Raw genomic sequence first — 19,076 nt, 5'->3', positions numbered from 1 at the left:
TGCCTATAAAGCATTCTTCAGGGAGTCATCCCATGAACTGTAGGTGTGGGAGTTCTGTTCATAATGTAGATAGTAATATGGACAGCCTCAAAAAAAAAATGTTTGGGCATATTCTTTTCAGCCATTAATGCCCGTGCAACTTCTGCAATATGCATATTTTTTCTTTCTGCAACCCCATTTTGCTGTGGGGTATACCTGCAAGTAAATTGCCTCTTTATCCCATGAGTCCTCAAGAAGCCAGTAAACTCATTAGAGAGGTACTCTTCCCCTCCATCTGATCTCAAGCACTTCCCTTTTAAGCCTGTTTCTGTTTCAACAATTACCTTAAAAGATTTGAAGTGCTCAAACACATCACTCTTTTCCTTCATGAAGTATACCTATAACTTCCTTGAATAGTCATCAATAAATGTGACAAAGTATTTGCTGCCACCAAGAGATACATTCTATGTAGGCCCCCAAACATCTGTATGCACTATGTCAAGTATTTTTCTACTCACTTCTTTGTCATGTGAGAAGGGTTGTCTTGCCTGCTTACCAAACTGGCATGCTTCAGAGACTTTATGCAATTCTAGCATTCATTGCAGGAATTCCAGCATCTAAAGTGAACATTCAGCCAACTCTACTTTCTTTTGTGACCAATCTGCACTTATCATTAAAGTCTTCTACAAAACAACCTTTTGTATTAAATCGGACGTGCAACCCCTGCTCTACCATTTGGCCAACAGACACTAGATTCTTTGTAATTGATGGCACATGTAATACATCTGTCAGACTCTTTGTTTGACCATCATACAAGTACAAGGGAACCTTTCCAATGTGTGAAATTGGGTGGCATGAATCATCGCCCATCTGCACATAACCTAGATTTTGTAAGTCCTACATCTCTCCAAACCATTCAATATGATTGGTCATATGATTAGATGCACTTGAATCGACATACCATACATCATCATGTGTCCCCTTTCATGTAATTGCATTCATCATATGTTGCATAATAAACAGACGCTCATTTTTTTCTTCATTCTGTCGTGAAGACGATGCATAGTTTCCTTGTTGCAATTTACATTGCGAATATCATCCTTCATTGCATATCAATGGGCCGAAATATGGCCTATTTTGCCACAATAATGGCAAACAATAGCACAATTTTCAGAACCTCTATTCTGCCATCCACCTCTTCCTCTAGAGCTCCCCTTGCCTCTAAAGTTTCCTCAGCCTCCTGAAACCTGCATTTTACCAAATTGCTGATTGAACCTATTTTGCTGGTTATCGCCAGCACGTCCCATACCGTGGCCAAGAGGATCTACCACATCCCCTTCTTAAACTTGAGTAAAATGCTTGAATCTGTTCACCATTTTTTTTAGATGAGTCACCCTGCATATTGATCTCTTCGGTAATCACGAGAGAGAGATCAACTCATCATATTGGAAATAGCTTTTGTACATATACTGAAGTAACAAATGATTTCCATGCCTTCTCATTGTTAAGGCCATTGAAAGTGGATGAAACCAAATCATCATCATCAGGCATTGCATCAATCGCTGCTAAAGCATCTGCAATGCTCCTCACCTTCAACACATACTCATTGACAGACATTTTTCCTTTCTTCAAGGCATTCAACCCTTGCTTGAGTTGAATCTTTCGTGCCTTTGTATTTACTGAAAACATGTTCTCAAAAATTGTCCAAGCTGCATGTGAAGTTTCTGCATTCTTGATATGTCCCAACATTGTATTATCAATGACTGCAAATAACTAGTACTTCGCCTTTTTATATTTCGCATTCCATTCTTTCCATGCTTTTAATTCATTTGTAGTTGAAGGGATACCCAGCTCTGGCTCCTTTTCTTCACTTGAAACAAACTCATAAAGGCCCTTTCCAATGAAGAAGTTCATCACACGGAACTTCCATGAAGGGTATTTGTTCTTATCGAGCTTCTAAAAAATGGAATTTTCATTTTTCTTTGCCATTATCACAAACAAGGATACAACACAGCAAGCTAGTCTTCTGCAATCTTTCACAACACTGCACAACAATACCATAAGCAACCTTTTTCACTGATTGCTAAATAGTACATGTAATTTGCAACCTGTTTGCAGATAAACCTTACGTTTGCTTCCTGCAAACACCTCAAAAATTACAGACTCGAAATTTGTAACATGTGCACCCACTTTTAGTCAAAACAGCCGAAATCACAGTGTATCCTGAAATTGCTGTCCGCAACCTTGCGGCTCTAAAACAGGGCCTGAAACGGCCTGAAACGCCCAAAACAACTGTGGACAAGCTCAACACGACTTGGTTGTAGAAGATATAATGCTCTAATCGCACACCAAATTTCATAACAATTTGAGATTTTTGCTCGACCCTGCTTCTGGTGCCTCCACAGGCACTTTCCAAGAGAGAGAGTGGAAGAATGGGAGAGATTCTTACCCATTGCTTTCTTGCTTGAACCTTTCTTCTTCTCCTTCACTTTAGCCTTCAAAATCAGCCTCTCTCAGTGATTGAGCTCTATTACCATGTCAAGAATTTGGTGGTGAGGGGCTTTGCTTGAGCTGCTGCGCCAAACACACACTGTATACAGAAGAGGAAGCTCACTCAAGAACACAAGAAGAGAGATGGAGGCCAAAACGTTTTCTTACTAATTTTTTCTTCTTCTTCCACACACTATACAATGTACACAAAGTATAGATAAGATACAATATAAAGAAAAGTGGCCTTCTAAGTCAAACAATGCATAATCGACTACACTAATCGATTGGTGTTATATCTTTGCCAGCTGTAGGTAGGTGTAACAAACTAATTATTATAAGTCATAAGTCAGTGGCCATGTGAGTATCATAATGACCACCAACGTGCTAAGTGTAGACGTGTGGACTCATATAGCTAGGCGGTCCATCATCAATGTTTGCACTTGTTGAGCTTGCCATCTCAATAAGAAGTTCTCGACCGGTTTGAGCTATATTAACCAAAGTGTCCTCACATTTGGGAGTGGCACGATGAGATGTCGATGAAGATTATTGAACTTTGATTTGGTCAACTTGTTATCCTGTTCTCGCAGCACCCATATCATAGTTAGAGATAGTAGTCATTGCATGGGAGACATAATTGACAAATGCTCTATCATGTTAGTACTCGTCTACCACATATACCACTTGCAAGTGTGATGCATTTCATTTCCCGGGCATCAAATTGTGAGCCTTATCAATTAATCCTATATTGGCCTAATATTGCATCCCATGTTTTTCAACATGCTTTAACATTTTTTCCAAAGTCATGATAAGTAGATGACAACTTGTTCACAAATTTGGTCCAAAAGTTTACCCCTTGTTTTTTGGGTTTTCCAAATTCCTCATTTATGACACCCTAGACACAAATGAGTTGGCCCACCCAAAAATATTTCCACTTGCATTTCCCCTTTTTTGTCATCATTATAATCATCGATGAGGTCCACCATGCCTTTCTTCTTTGTAGTATGTTGCTTCTTAGATGAAACACTTTTTGGTACTTCATTATCAAGGTCTAGGGCCTTCCTCTTTGAAGGTTTGGCATGTGGTTTTGAGGGTTGAGAAGCTATATGGTTGGGACTACAACCATTATCCATACTTTGGGATGTGTGTGGAGGTGCTTGAGAAGAAGGGCTCAGTGGTTTAGGAGCCAAGTTTGGAGAGGGTGTTCTAAAGAAGAAGGTGAAGGTAGGTGAGGGGAATGTTAACATGTCAGTGAAGCTACGAGGGGGGCATGGAGAAAGAAGAGGTTGAGAAGGGATAGAAAATAGATCAAGAGAAGATTATTTGAGAAAGAGCATTCTCTTCCTTATCAACTTGGAAATCAAACTAGTGTTTATCCATAATACCTGCAAATAAAAGAAAAAGAGGTATCAACTAGCAAAGAGATAGAGAAAAAGGAGGCATCATGTAGCAAATAGATATTTGAAAGAGATACGAGAAAAATGAGGTATCAATAAGTGAAGATAATATATATCTTTGCATCACACATTTCACCCATAATGACATATATAGAGAACAAGAAGATGATATGAGAAAGGCACTTATAAAGAATTGTTCATTCTTTGATAATATCATTGGTGTGATGGTAAGGTTTACCTTCAAGTGCTTGGATTTGTCCTTTGAAATCTTGAAGGTGAACTTCAAGCCAAAGATGTGCTTGTTTTATAGCTCTTAAGGTACTTAAACATTAGGAAATTGAACGTTGAGAAAGAAACATTGGGAAAAGAAGCATTTAGCTAAATGCTAGAAATAGCCTTAGTGAGACTGCAACATACTCTACCTCTCTAGTAGAGAGGGCCATGCATTTCTGCTCCCTGGACATCCAAGAAACAACACCTCCAATAAAGGTGTAGAGGTGGACTTCCTATAATATCTACATGTCTTGTATAATTAGAGTTAGTGTATCCCATGACTCATCTATCCAGGCCACCATGACAGATGCACATAGCTATTGTGCACTTCAGGTACCTCATGATATCCTTGATGATATCCCAATGTTGTGGACCCAACTATAGCCATATAGCATGCCATAGCTCTCACTGCAAATGCAATGTGAGGATGAGTGGGTATCATGGCATACATCAAACTGCCCACTGCAAATACACAAGGAATCTTGGCCATCTTGGCCTTTTGCTCATTGATTGTAGACAATCGGCTTGACTAACCTATACATGAGAAGGTAAAGGATAGCTAATAGGCTTAACATCTTGTATTTGAACTCGCTCAAGGAACTTTTGGATGTACTATTTTTGTGATAAGTAAAGGATCCCCTTAGAGCAATTGTGCATAATACATATCCCAAGAGTATGTGAGGCTTGTCCTATGTCCTTCGTCCTATGTCCTTCATCTCAAAGCTCTTTTTGAGCTAACATTTCAAGGCATCCAACTCATCTTCTGAGCACTCCCAGCAATAATAATATCATCTATAGAGGATCAAAATCATAAGGCTACCACCACAAGCCTTCTTCATGTATAAACATGGATCCATATCACTATGGGAATATCCCTATGAATGCATAAAAACATCAAACTTGTGGTACTATTCCTTAAGTGCATGCTTAAGGCCATAAAGGCTCTTTCTCAGTCTACACACTAGGTGGTCCCTGTGCCAAGTTTTGCAAAGCCCTTAGGCTGCTCCATGTAAATCTCATCATGCAAGTCTCCATGAAGAAAAGCTATCTTGATATCCATTTGATATAGATCCAAGTAAAGTTGAGCAACCAAAGCCAATACCAAGCATAGGGTAGTCAATGGTCATCTTCACAATAGGAGCAAAGATTCCATCAAAGTCCACACCATGTTCTTACTTGAAGCCCTTGGCAACCAATCTAGCCTTGTATGTTGGCTTGGGGCATCCAGGGGTACTTTTCAACTTGTATATCCACTTGCATGGCAAAGCACGCTTGCCACCACTAGGAAAAGAAACCAAATCCCATGTATGATTTTTCTGTAGTGAGTTATACTCTGATTGCATGGCCCTCTTCCAAGAGTGACTATCACCTTTGCACGTAGCCTTATCATAATTAAGAGGCTCAACAACATCTATCACCATAACATAAAACATAGAGGGTGCAAACCACTCAAGTTGTCATCTATCTCTAGTAGACCAGCTCAAAATAGCAGGATGTGGAGCTTGTATATATCCTGTGGAGCATTAGGAAACTAGGCCATTGGAGCATCGATCGCCACTATTGTAGGTTGTCAAGTTGGCTACATAGTAATAGGAGGATCCTCCTAAAATATCACCTTGCGTACTTCAATGACATACTTAGGCTGCTTATGCATTTTCTCCTTTATGGAAAATAACCTCATAGTTGCGGATAACCTTCCAAGCCTGCAGATCTCATAGGTAATACCCCATCTCACCTGCATCTCCATAACCAAGAAAGATGTATTTTCTAGACTTAGGATCTAACTTATTACACTTGTCCTTGGAAACATGGCAGAAAGCCTCACAACCAAAGACATGCAAATGAGCATATGAGGGATATTATTTTCTCCTTTATGGAAAATAACCTCATAGTTGCGGATAACCTTCCGAGCCTCCAGATCTCATAGGTAATAGCCCATCTCACCTGCATCTCCATAACCAAGAAAGATGTATTTTCTAGACTTAGGATCCAACTTATTACACTTGTCCTTGGAAACATGGCAGAAAGCCTCACAATCAAAGACATGCAAATGAGTATATGAGGGAGGTTTTATAGACCATAACTCCTTTGCAACTTGATAGTCAAGAGTAGTACACGGGGACCAATTAATCAAGTGTATGATATTAGTAACTACCTCAGCCAAAAAATGTTGTGGTAAGCCTGCTTGGCTTAGCATATTGTGGACTCGCTCTTGAATTGTCCTATTCATGTGCTCGGCCCATACCATTTTGGGGTGGGATGTACGGGGTGCTCAATTGAAGCTTAATACCCTTCTCGTCACAAAACTGATCAAAGGCTTTGGAGACATATTCACCCCCATTATCTGACCTTATGTATTTCAGCCTCTATACCCAGATTGGTTCTCAACCAAAGTAAGCCAATGCTGAAAGATAGCCAAGACTTTTGATTTCTACTTAACAGTGTGTGCCAGACCTTATGTTTATAGTTATCAATGAAGATAACGAAATACTTCATGCTACCTAATGACTTGGAGGGCATGGGATCATATACATCAACAAGAGCAAAAGACTTACCCATGCGTGTCATACCAAACTTCTTATGGATATTACACGTTTGCCAACTATATAAACAATGATCACAAGACTCAAAGCACTTATAGTCAAGGGGTGGAAGATACTGAAAACGGGTAAGCATTTGCATTTCTTTTCAGGACATGTATCCAAGGTGACGATGCCAAAGAGATACACATGGAACTACATCCATTGCCAAAACATGGTTGAGTGACCTAGATACAAGGAAGGGGTAGAGAATATTGGACTTCACACCATGTGCAATTATAAGATTCCCATGGATAATCTTCCATGAGGAATCACCAAAAGAGACAATATAGCTTGCATCATTCATAGTGCCAGTAGAGATAAGGCTCTTCATGAGAGCCGGTACATGATGCACATCGTGAAGAGTGAATGTGCTACCTGAACCAATCACCAGTACCAACTATCTCTAATACTAGGTTATTACCCAAACGAGACTGATCCGGTCATACTGTGATAGGAGAGAAACCACTCTCTATGAGGGGTCACATGAAAGGAAGCCCCTGAATCTATCAACCAACACTAAGTATAGCCTGATAAAGTATTAGTCAGCTGTGAAGTATCAAGAGAAAAAGCTACAAGTATGAAATCCTCATTAAAATTAGTTTGTACATTATTAATCTCTTCAATCTTAGCACTCGACTTGCTAGGGACAATGCTACAATAGTCATTTTTATCCTATAATTTACCCTTGTCCATTTTCTTATGCTTGTCGTCATGCATTTTATGGCATTGTGGCAAATATGTCCTTCTTTCCCACAATAATGACAAGTCAATGAGGACTGATAGCCACCATGGGACTTACTGCGAGATTGTCCGCATGATTGAGAATGAGACTGTTGAGAGTCTCTCCCACGATGGTCATTACCACTTCTAACATTATTGACTCTAATTGTCAAAGCATAAGAGGTGCATGAAGCATTGACATTCTTTCTATTAACCTCTTCATTCAAGAGTGTACCCTCTATATCCTGTAACTTCAGCTCTTTAGTATGCATGTTGATACATATAGCAACACAAGATATATCCCATGATTTAGGCATTGTAACCAAGAGGAACAAGGGAGGGCGATTATCCTTGAATTCAATCCCTTGTGAAGACAAATGTTTGAGAATAGAATGAAACTCATTCAAGTGGGCTGACATGGAAGTTTCCTCCTTCATGTAAAGGTCCATGGGTTGCTTCAGCATAGCTCATCTAATTCAGCCCAATCCTTTGCATCAATACGTTTGGGCTTGATACCCTCATGTTTCAAAGGCTTAACTTGCATTTTTGGACTAAAACTTGCTAGATTTGGGCCTTCCAATAGCTATAGTTGGTGCCATTCAACTTGTCAATATTAAAGATAGCACTATCATTATAACCACCAACCATAATGACATCAAACAAATGCACAAAATGAAAAAACATGCTATTATAATAACCTACAAAATTAGCCCCACAACCACCACCGGATCTAGTTGAAAACAAGGGGTACTGACCAAGTAATGAGCTATCTATAAAGTCAATGAAAGAAATTGTCAAATGGAGGTGATTGCTTCCATAAACAATGTAGTAAACTGCAATTAAAGCATGTTGAAAATGAAGTATATGAGTAAGAAATCAATGCCAAAGAGGGGCAATCACAATGATATAAGACAAACTGCAACTCCCAAGAAATAGATGCAACCGACCAATGAGTGAATATATGATTGGCACTAAGAACTCTCAAAGGATCAATGTGTCAGATTGAGATACATCCCATAGGCATAAACATCATGCATAGAGTAGGTCTCATGGGTAACATAAGAGACCAACCAAAGGCACAACAGACTGAGTAATGTAATGGAAGCTCAATACATATCCAACGAAGATGCATTCATCATTGACAATAGTGTGACAAAGATAGGTGCCAACCCAAAAGCAATGTCAGATCATCCCACTAAGCATCAAATGTGTACATAAAGCATGACAAGAGTATATACATGTCACCAAGTCCCATGGTCTCACTATAAGACCTTCAAGCTCAACTGCATAACCAAATGCTCAATGTAACATCCAAGTGTCAATTGGGCTCAATACATAAAGCCCAGTAGCTTCCACTGTGATAAATGCTAGATGAGCAAACAAGGCTCAAAACATCATGTGGAAGGCATCCATACATCCAAGATCCAAGTAGGATATATTTGGGAGCATCCAATATAAGTAACTTACAAAGCTCTTACTATAGCATCCAATGACCATACATAACAATGAATGATAGCCAATGTCAAGAGTTAGAGCTCCAATCTCAGCTCAAGAGCATGTAAAGAGTATAACCAAGCATATAAGATCAATGGTATACCTCAATGTAGCATCGAAAGTGCGAGGGGAAGCATCCAATGGTGATAGGTATACAAGATGCCTGATAAAATAGTATTCAACCCTATAATAATAATTTTTTTTTGTAAAACTAAGCAAATAAGTGCTCAAATTAGTGCAATAACATGTCACATCGATGCCATATCAACCCTCAAGTATCTGGCATCAAGCATCTTGAGAAGCATATACAAGCTCCAATGTCTGTTCAAACTTGTATAATAGTAGGTCTGCTGTATAAGATATCAAGAAATGGAGGTTGGGAGCTCCAAAACTCAAGTGACCAATACTACTGAGGAGTATCAAAGATGATTGCTCAAGTGTCAATGACCATACGGGAGCTAGAGGAGTGATCGGACTGAGCAGAGATTCAGGCTACCAAACTAGCACAAATCATGTTGATATGATAGTCTTCTTGGCTACCATTGCTACCCATAGTAGGGCCCCAAAACAATGTTGAATATGTCTAGGAGAAGAATTGGAGTAAAGTAAGACTTTGATCATCGAGAAGGACAAGTGTACCAACTCATACCTCTCCAAGCTGAGCCATGGCTACCATGAAACCTGTGAACTGTAGGTATTCTACACATATGGGACATCCAACACCAAAGCACTAGGCTATTCCTACCTAGCATCCCAAAGCATGCAGAAGCGATTCCAAAGGTATGCAAGGGGTCTAGTATTTCCACCCAAAGTAGGCACTCCTTTTTTAAGAAATTGTGTCCCATATCAATGGGTTGCCATGGGTTAAGGTAGACAAAATCAAGGCCACAAAAGTAGACACCTTACTACACCATCTTTTACATTGCTTCTTTTTTGTTGAAGACCACCTCAAACAGGCCTCGACCACCATAGTAGATTTGATAAACACTTCCATATCCTTTAAGAATAATGTTGAGCCAGGCCGTTTTATCCATTGGTTTTGGAGGTCAATGCGTGAACAATACTAGTGCTACTTTGGCATTGAATTGCAAAACATTTGAGCATACTTTGTTCGTGTCCAAGACAATCTTCTTGGCCACTCTCTCTTGTTTTTCTTCCATTCTCCTATCAATGTGCACTGCTAAGAGCTTGGCTACCAAGTGTGAATTAGTTTCTCACTAAAACTTGCAATACTCCTCAGAATCAATCGACTTATAGCTCTACACCTCTTCATTAACAATAGGTCATATGGCTGTTGAGGATTCTTCATGTCTTGCAATTCCCTCTTCATGCTTCCACTTAAGTAGTTGCACTAGATCCATGTCTTTATTGTTGTTGCCTTTTAACATTTCTTCATCTTGTAGCTCCTAATTTGCTTCACACAGGAGCTTGATGGCCATACTCCATGTTGTGTATTTCATGGAGGGTATAACCATGTGGCAATATTGATTACTAGTAAAGGGCCTCAATGTTACACACTTGTGTTTTTCTTAAAAAAATTTAAATATGATCACATTGATTATATCAATGAGACAAGGTATATAAAAACTTCCAAAAACAAGAGATATCAAGGCTTATTAAAAGTTATATATATATATATATATATATATATATATATATATATATATATATATATATATATATATATATATATATATATATATAACTTTATTTACATGATTGGGAGAAAAATACATGATGAAATGCCCCTTTCGATCTCAACGCTATTAGTAGTCACTAAGTGGCCTTTATTTTGTTATTCTGTCCCTTCCCCCCCCCCCCCCCCCCCAAAAAAAAAGGAAACATTATCTCCCATGGGGTCTTAAAGACTTCAGGGTGACCTTGGAGAGTTGTGATCTATGGTCCAAATCACACCCGACAAAAGCAAGCAATCACCTGATTGTTACTTTTTTAAAAAGTAGACTTGGCCCAATGAGTAAACTTGGCCCAATAAGTAAACTTAGCCAAACACATAAACACAACCCGTCGAAAAGTGATTACCAAGAAATTGTTGTCGACTGAAATTGGCTTGCCAAAAAGTTAACTGCTTCAAAATACCTTAACAATCATCATTTCAAACATGTGTATAGTATATGAAGTAATGATGGAAAGCTTGACTCTTAGGTAAGAGGTTATGGGTTCAAATCCTTTAAACTTTTTTCTTTGTTTTTTTTTTTGTTTTTCTTTAGGATTTTAAATCTTTAAATTTTACATTTTATAACTTTATCTTTTTGGCTTGAAGTCCCCTTCCAAACTTTTAAAGCCTAACCCTCTTTCAAAAAATTAAACATTTTGTTTCTTATCATAAAAAATTCTAGGGAGAGATAAAAAAATCAAGGAGATAAGAAAAAGAAAGAGAGAGAAGTTTAAAGGATTTGAACCCATAACCTCTTATCTAAGCATCAAGCTTTCCACCATTAGTCCTACTACACACATGTTTGAAGTAGTGAATTTTAAGATATTTTGAAGCAACTACTTTTTGGCAAGCCATGTTTTAGCAACAATCTCTTTGTAATCACTTTTTGGCGAGCTAGATTTACATTTTTGATTGGGTCTACTTATTGGACTGGCTTTACTTTTTAAAAAAGTAATGGTCATGATTGGTTACTTTTTTTGGGTGTGATTTGGACCATAGATCCCAACTCTTTGGGGTTGGTCTTCACTACATTAGAGATAGTGTTGCTTGCACTCCCCCCCCCCCCCCCCCCCCCCCCCCCCCAAACACATGTTACAAATGCGGGATCTAGAGCATGACATAACCGGAAGCTATGGAGGATGGAAGGAGAAGTGTAGACTCATGATGGAATGGACACTGTTTGTTACACAAGTGAATTAGGTTCCAAGATTGAGACTTGGACTCATAAACACAATCTTGTGTATGTGGACAATGACATTGACACTTTACTGAAATGAAAAGAGTACTATCATTGCATTAAGAAAGGAAGCAAGTACAATGCTTTATAGGAAAGTAGGAAATTGCAGTAGGCACTATTGTGCATATGGGATAAGTTACCCTGCATATCCTTGACCCTGAGATTCCATACAAAGAGGCTGTTTGAGTGTGATTGCTGATTCTCAACACCCCTCCTCAATCACAACTAGGAAAGGCACAAAGTGTGTAGAGGCTGTAATGAGAACCACCTGCAAAGTGTGGGTATACCACAGACATGGCAAAACACCAGAGGCTGTTGCAGAAAAAGCTAAGTGTGGGTACCATAAACATGGTGGACATCCAGAGGCTGTAACAGGGGCCTCACAAAGTGTACAGGGACTGTAATGCCAAGTTACATAAGGAGTTTACAAAGCTTATGGCACGAAGTATTAGGGAAAGGAAAAATACAAGGCTATTTAAAACAATCTATCAGAATTATGAGAGTACAAGGACTGATGAGTCTTGTCCTTCCGATCCTGGTGATCTTCATCTTCTTCTTCCTTTGCTTCATTTTCTTCTTCTTCTTTGACTGTGACTAGATAGGCCTTTTGGGATCTCTTTCTTGCGTGGCAGAACTTCTCGGTGTGTCCGGTCCTTTTGCAGAAGTCACAAAAGAGCTGATCTTTCTTGCCTTTGTACCTGTTGCCAACATATAATGCATGCTCATCTCTAGAGGTACTTGGTTCTTCTTTAGTTTTTAGCTTCTTTTCTTCTTCTAACAGTGATGCCTGGATATCAACAAGTTCAGGATTTGGCATGTTGATTAAAGTTGTTGATACGTTATTATATTCAGGAGGCAAGCTCTTAAGTAGAACACCGATGCAAACATCTTCATCCATTTTAATGTTGATTCCTGCAAGTTGGGTTAGGAGTCCTTCCATGTAATTAAGATGTGTGGCAAGTGATGTGCTGGACTTCATTTCAAGCCTGAAGAATTCAATTAGGAGACCATACTTTGATGATTTAGATTGTGCACCGAACAGGGTGTCAAGTCTTTTCCATGTATCCTGTGAGGTCTCACAGTTATCCACATGGTGGATATAACTGTCGTCTAGCTCCAATTTGATAATGGCCTGGGCTCTGTCATCATTCTTTTGCCAAGTAGTTGCAAGGTCCGCGTCCCGCGGTTTCTTCTCTTTGCCATTTGTGATGGCCCAGAGACCCTTCTTCATCAGGATGAGCTTGATGCGGGTTTGCCAAGTGTGGAATCCGACTCCTTTGAATCGAGCATTTGGCGAGTCTTTGCCCATGTTAGATTTACGGGAACAGTAGCAAATCAACTTCAGACTTTATTAGATTTGAGCAACAGAAGAATTGATTGAGAGACACAAGTGCTAAAAAGCACTAACTGAGTGTCAATGAATACCAAATCTGCAAAAGTCTTTTTCTCCAAGTGATCTTCCCCTTCTTGATTTGATGCTGATGTCTTCAGATCTGAGTGACAGTACTTTAACGAACTTTAGAGAGTATTGCTCAGTGATTAAAATCACTGTTGATAACTTCAGTGAGAGAAACAGTGAAAAATGTCAAGATTTTGAAGCTTTTGGCTATGGTGGAATTAGGGTTTCTGAGACAGGGGCCTGGTTTTTTGCTTATTGCAGGAGCTACAGTGCATCATTTTCAAAACTTTTTACATATCTAGGAAGCTTATGTCATGGGCTACCAAAGCCCCATGGAGATTGTGCAGATCGTGGTCAGTATGAGGCGCGCAGGTGCCGCGAACAGATTCGGCGCAGATCTGGACAGCGTGGTCGAATTTCTGCAATGTTGGAGCCAGGGAGCATCAATGTCATTGATTGTTGTGCCAAGATGAAACGCCTTGAGCAGAGGAACAACTCTCCAGAAGAAATCGTGGGATGAAATGGCCTGGTTGAAGAGTTATGAAAGCTCCAAGCAAGGTAGGTCCTGTCTGGCTATGGCAGACACAGAACAGAGATTGGGGATTTTCACAATGCTAAGCTCCAGATGGTCCAATGTCCTGGATTGATGTGATACAGGGAAGCTTTATGAGTTGGGGAATACTTTTCCAGAAGGAAGCTCCAAGAGATTTGACCTGTGGAGTGAGATATAAGCAGTTCAATCTGACAGGGTGCTGCTGGCTATGGCTGCCATGGAAGCTTCAGTGAGAGTAGAGTTGAGAAGAGAAGTCATACACTGACACTGAGCTGGATGGAGGTTCAGAAGAATCAAGAGAGGCTGGAGAAGCAATGCCATGCCCAACTGGGCTCTGATACCATGTTACAAATGCGGGATCTAGAGCATGACATAACCGGAAGCTATGGAGGATGGAAGGAGAAGTGTAGACTCATGATGGAATGGACACTGTTTGTTACACAAGTGAATTAGGTTCCAAGATTGAGACTTGGACTCATAAACACAATCTTGTGTATGTGGACAATGACATTGACACTTTACTGAAATGAAAAGATTACTATCATTGCATTAAGAAAGGAAGCAAGTACAATGCTTTATAGGAAAGTAGGAAACTGCAGTAGGCACTATTGTGCATATGGGATAAGTTACCCTGCATATCCTTGACCATGAGATTCCATACAAAGAGGCTGTTTGAGTGTGATTGCTGATTCTCAACAACACACACACACAAAATTGACAAGCAATGCAAGCCAACATGTATGCATTGTAGGGGGGAAGAGAACTTACATGGTGAGGAAGGTCAAATGAAACAACAAAGGAATGATGAAGTTATGGAACTAGACTATGCTATGTGGTTTCATATGTTAATGATGTGTTTGATGTTGAGAAGAATCTTAGGGTTGATTAGAAAACTTTCAAACAAAGAAAGAAGGCTACAACAAGTGAGGAAAAATCAATGCTACAAGCATCAATTTCCTTCTCACTTAGTCGGTTGTGATAGAGATAGGTTGCATACTCATATTGCAAGCTCAACATGATGGTAAGACCCAAATGGAGGACAAGCTTGCATGGTGGTTTTTGGCCACCTTTGGGGCTAAAGCATCTCTCTCACAATACTTGTTTGTTGGGAGAGGCTTTTTCTTTCTTATGGTTGCTTTGAAGGCCAATAAAACTTTCATTTTGGTCTTTGCTATTTGCTACAAAGTTATTTTGTGTATACTCTCCTTGGTGTGCCAAGTTCAGATGTGAAGATGTCTTCTAGAGACTAAGTCTTTGATGTGGATTAGCTTCTTGAGACTCCCACCATGGATGGAAGTGAACTCATTGTCCTTAGAGAGGAACTTGGAAAGCCACTCCATTTCCCATCTACTACCTCTCCCAAACCCACTCTATTTCCCATCTACTGCTATGACCCCCAATGGTGTACTTCAAGTCAGAAAAGAAGGTGTGTATCTTGTGCAATAGAAGGAAGCCTATCCCTGAAATGCTCAAGTTGTTTGATGCTGATGGCATCAAGCTCCTGGTTGACATCAAGGTCTTTGCATTCTTGGATACATGTTCCATTTGTAACAAAGAAGGCCATTTTTCCAAGGGTTGTTCTTGCAAAGATTTGGAGGGTGTTGCTAAACAAATAGGTGATAAACACTTAAATGAAGAGAGGAACTTCCAAGACAGAGCACTAAGATGAAGAATCAAGTGAGCAAGGGGAAGAGATCATTAACTTAGATAGGAAGCCTCCTAAAGCAAATAATAGCAACCAAGAAATAGGAATTGGTAACTCTACAAATAACGAGAACAAGGCAAAGAATGTAGGGTCAAGCGGTAAGAAAAAGAAGGCATCTCTCAAGAAAAGACTTGCAAATTTATAAATAGCTATGACATGAATAGGCTAAGAATGATTTCATGGAATGTCTGAGGCTTGGGTGGTGAGGTCAAATGAGATGCATGCAAGTTTATTATTAGAAGGAGGAGTATCGATATCATGGGATTTCAAGAGGTTAAATTAGGAGTGGAGGAAGGACATAGGTTTATGGTTAAAGGATAATGTATCTTCAATGTTTATTGTACTCAAGGCAAAGGAGGTACCATGCTAATTGTCAAGAACCAAAGTGCACTAGAATAGAGGCAATGGGAGTGTTATAGTCATCACAATAGCATATGGGACTCAAAGAAGTATCATTGGTTTAGTGTATGACTTAAACTCACCATTAGCATATGACTTAAACTCATCATTAGATTGGGCAAGGCTCACCTTTTTTTTATGACAACACCTAATTGATTGGTGATTAGAATATGATGCTTGTTGATGGTGACTAAAACACATGGGGAGGGTGTATGATCCTTCAAGAAAGGGAGTTTTGGCATGACTTGTATACCACACATGAGTTGGTAGACATTGTTGCAGCCTTCAGAGAGATGATAGTCAATCTCTATTTATCTAACACAATAAGCACATTGGCAATACTTAGCAAGTGCTAGACTTGATCAAATCTACATCAAGAATGGTGATTGGTGGATTCTTCCTTATATCAGGTGGCTATTTATATCAAAGATCTCCTTGTTTGACCATATCCCTATCCTATATATCCTAAGGCTAATGATGGAGGCCCTCCTTTGTTTTGATTCAACACATGCCTTTTGGAAAAGGAAGCCTACCAATAGCAATTAAATGGCAAGTGGAAGGTAAGTAGCCCTAATTATGACCCTATTGTTAATTTGCTTAGATGTACTACTAAAGTGACTAAGCTAGCTAAGGAGTATGGCAAGACTCAAGCTAGAACTAGAAGAGTCATGCTTGCCAGTTGTGCCAACATGCTGGGGAGTGTCTTCTTAGGGCTCTTGTTCTTTATCCTACTGACCCTTATCTGTATCGATTTCTCAAAGGAGTGGAGTCTTTGATGCACGATCTATAAGAGTATCGAATTGAAGCTACAAAGATTCAACTAAAAGGGCATTAATATGTGGTCGGAGACGCTCCTAGTTCCTTCTTTTTTAGATCATTATTATAGATTAAGAAGCTATAGGAAACCATTCCAATGATTGAAGATGGGAAGGGGGGCTACTTTAAGGAAGATGAAAACATTGAAACCTTATTGTTAATTTTCTTAGATGTACTACTAAAGTGACTAAGCTAGACAATGAGAATGGCAAGACTCAAGCTAGAACTAGAAGAGGCATGCTTGCCAATTGCCAACATGCTAGGGAGCGTCTTCCTAGGGTTCTTATTCTTTATCATGCTGACCCTTATCTGTATCAATTTCTCAAAGGAGTGGAGTCTGTGATGCATGATCTACAAGAGTATCAAATTGAAGCTGCAAAGATTCAACTGAAATGGCATTAATATGTGAGACACTCCTATTTCCTTCTTTTTTAGATCACTATTATAGATTGAAGCCATAGGAAACCATTCCAATGATTGAAGATGGGAAGGAGGGCTACTTTAAGGAAGATGAAGACATTGCAAGGGCTTTCACCATGCATCTACCACTAATCTCATCACCACAAAACCAAAGGTCATAGCTAACTATCAAATATCAACTGAATTCCTTCTTGGTAGTTGAGAAGGGTTGTATCAAATGCGAAGCTGGCTTGTTGCTCAAATGCCCTTTCTCAGGAACTAAACTATATCATCAACAAGATGAAAAGGGGGAAGTCTCCAAGCATTGATGGTATTCATGTTGATGTATATCAATCTCTTTTGGACACATGTTCTTTTAATCTTTGTGGGTTGTTGAATAAGGTCAAGACTAAGGGGCACTCCCCCAAGGAGTTGAACCAAAGGCTTGATTAAATTAATTCCCAAATCTTAGGAAAGGAAACCACTCACCATGCTTAATGTTATTTGTAAAAGTATGGCTAAACCCTTAGCTAATAAGATTAAATTTCTTCTTAATCATGTTTTATAACTATAGTAGCATGGCTTTATCCATGGTAGAAAAATACACAACACAGTCGTCAATTTGATCTTTGCAATTGACCATTCACTTTCTATGCACAAAAATCTAGTGCTCATCAACATGGACTTCAAGAAGGTGTATGATTGCATAAGCTGGTGATTTATCATCGAAATTCATGAAGACAATGGGATTTGGGTAGGGCTTTGTTTAAATGATATAGACGCTCTTTACAAGAGCTACCACTATGGTATTCATCAATGCACATGCTTCATCCCTATATCCCCACTATTATTTGACTTCATCACCAATTCTTTGCTATAGAACATATATAGAACTTAGGAGGACACCATTAGAGGCCTAGCCATGGGGGATGGTAAACAACTTGTCACCCAAACTTTTTCAGACAACTCACCTAGGTTCAAATTAGCTAGAGGAATGAATCACCAACCTTGGGTTCAAAGTTGACCCGCATGGGCATATATTCCATTACTTAAGGCTATCCTTGGTAGTGGAGGTGACCGTGAGGTAGAGAGCTCAATGTATGGAGCATGTAATGTCCCCATTACTTTGTTTATTTTAATGTGCGTATACATTCCAAAGAAAATTGATTTATGTTGCACATTAAAAAAGAAAAACTAGCTCTCATTATGAAAATAATAATAATTATTAATGAGGTATTATATGCCAGTTCATGGAAGAAAGACTTGGGAGACCCTCCCAAGACTAGCTTATTAAAACCATGTTTGTAGTATAGAACAACAAAAAGAACTAGCCTAGTGGATAGTCACTTGGTAGTTAAGTGCACTTGGGTGATGACACTACCGGGATGGGTGACCTCTCGGGAAGATTTTCCTACAAGCTAGTGGGAGCTTCTCGCGCACAGCCAACGACGCCAACGAATCCTTTGCAGCCCATTGCCAAGCGTACCAAGGCCAAGATGCCAAGGTCTATGTCTTGGTTGCTCCCTTGGAGTGACGGCCGCCAGACGAGGTTCCACATGCATGGTACTTGCCCATAGATTTGTAAATTTTTGTCTTTGCACTACAAAAATGAAGCTCCCTCTCTAATGTCATCAGAAGTGCTAAAAGAAACTGCTCTGTCTTTGTCATCAATGATGTCATAAAAAAAACACTAAAAAAGCAAGTGTCATGTCTTTTACCCCTTGCAAAACTATAAATTGAGGGCTTGGGGATGACCACGAAAAATGACAAGAGCATTCTTAACGAGGACAAGACGTTGGTCAAGAAGGAGGAGACTCTATTCCATGAAACAAAGAGACATCATTCCATTCAACCCAAGGAAGGGAATACGCTCAAGGTTTCTCATCCTCTTCTACTCTAATCTAAGAAGAAAAGACATTGAAGAACTTTATCCTATTCTATCAATCCGGTTACAAGTCATA

Source organism: Lygodium microphyllum, chromosome 2, assembly GCF_053477565.2.
Source record: "Lygodium microphyllum isolate KBCC chromosome 2, Lygodium_microphyllum_v1.1.10, whole genome shotgun sequence".
NCBI lineage: Eukaryota > Viridiplantae > Streptophyta > Polypodiopsida > Schizaeales > Lygodiaceae > Lygodium > Lygodium microphyllum.
Note: the sequence above shows the minus strand (reverse complement) of the source record.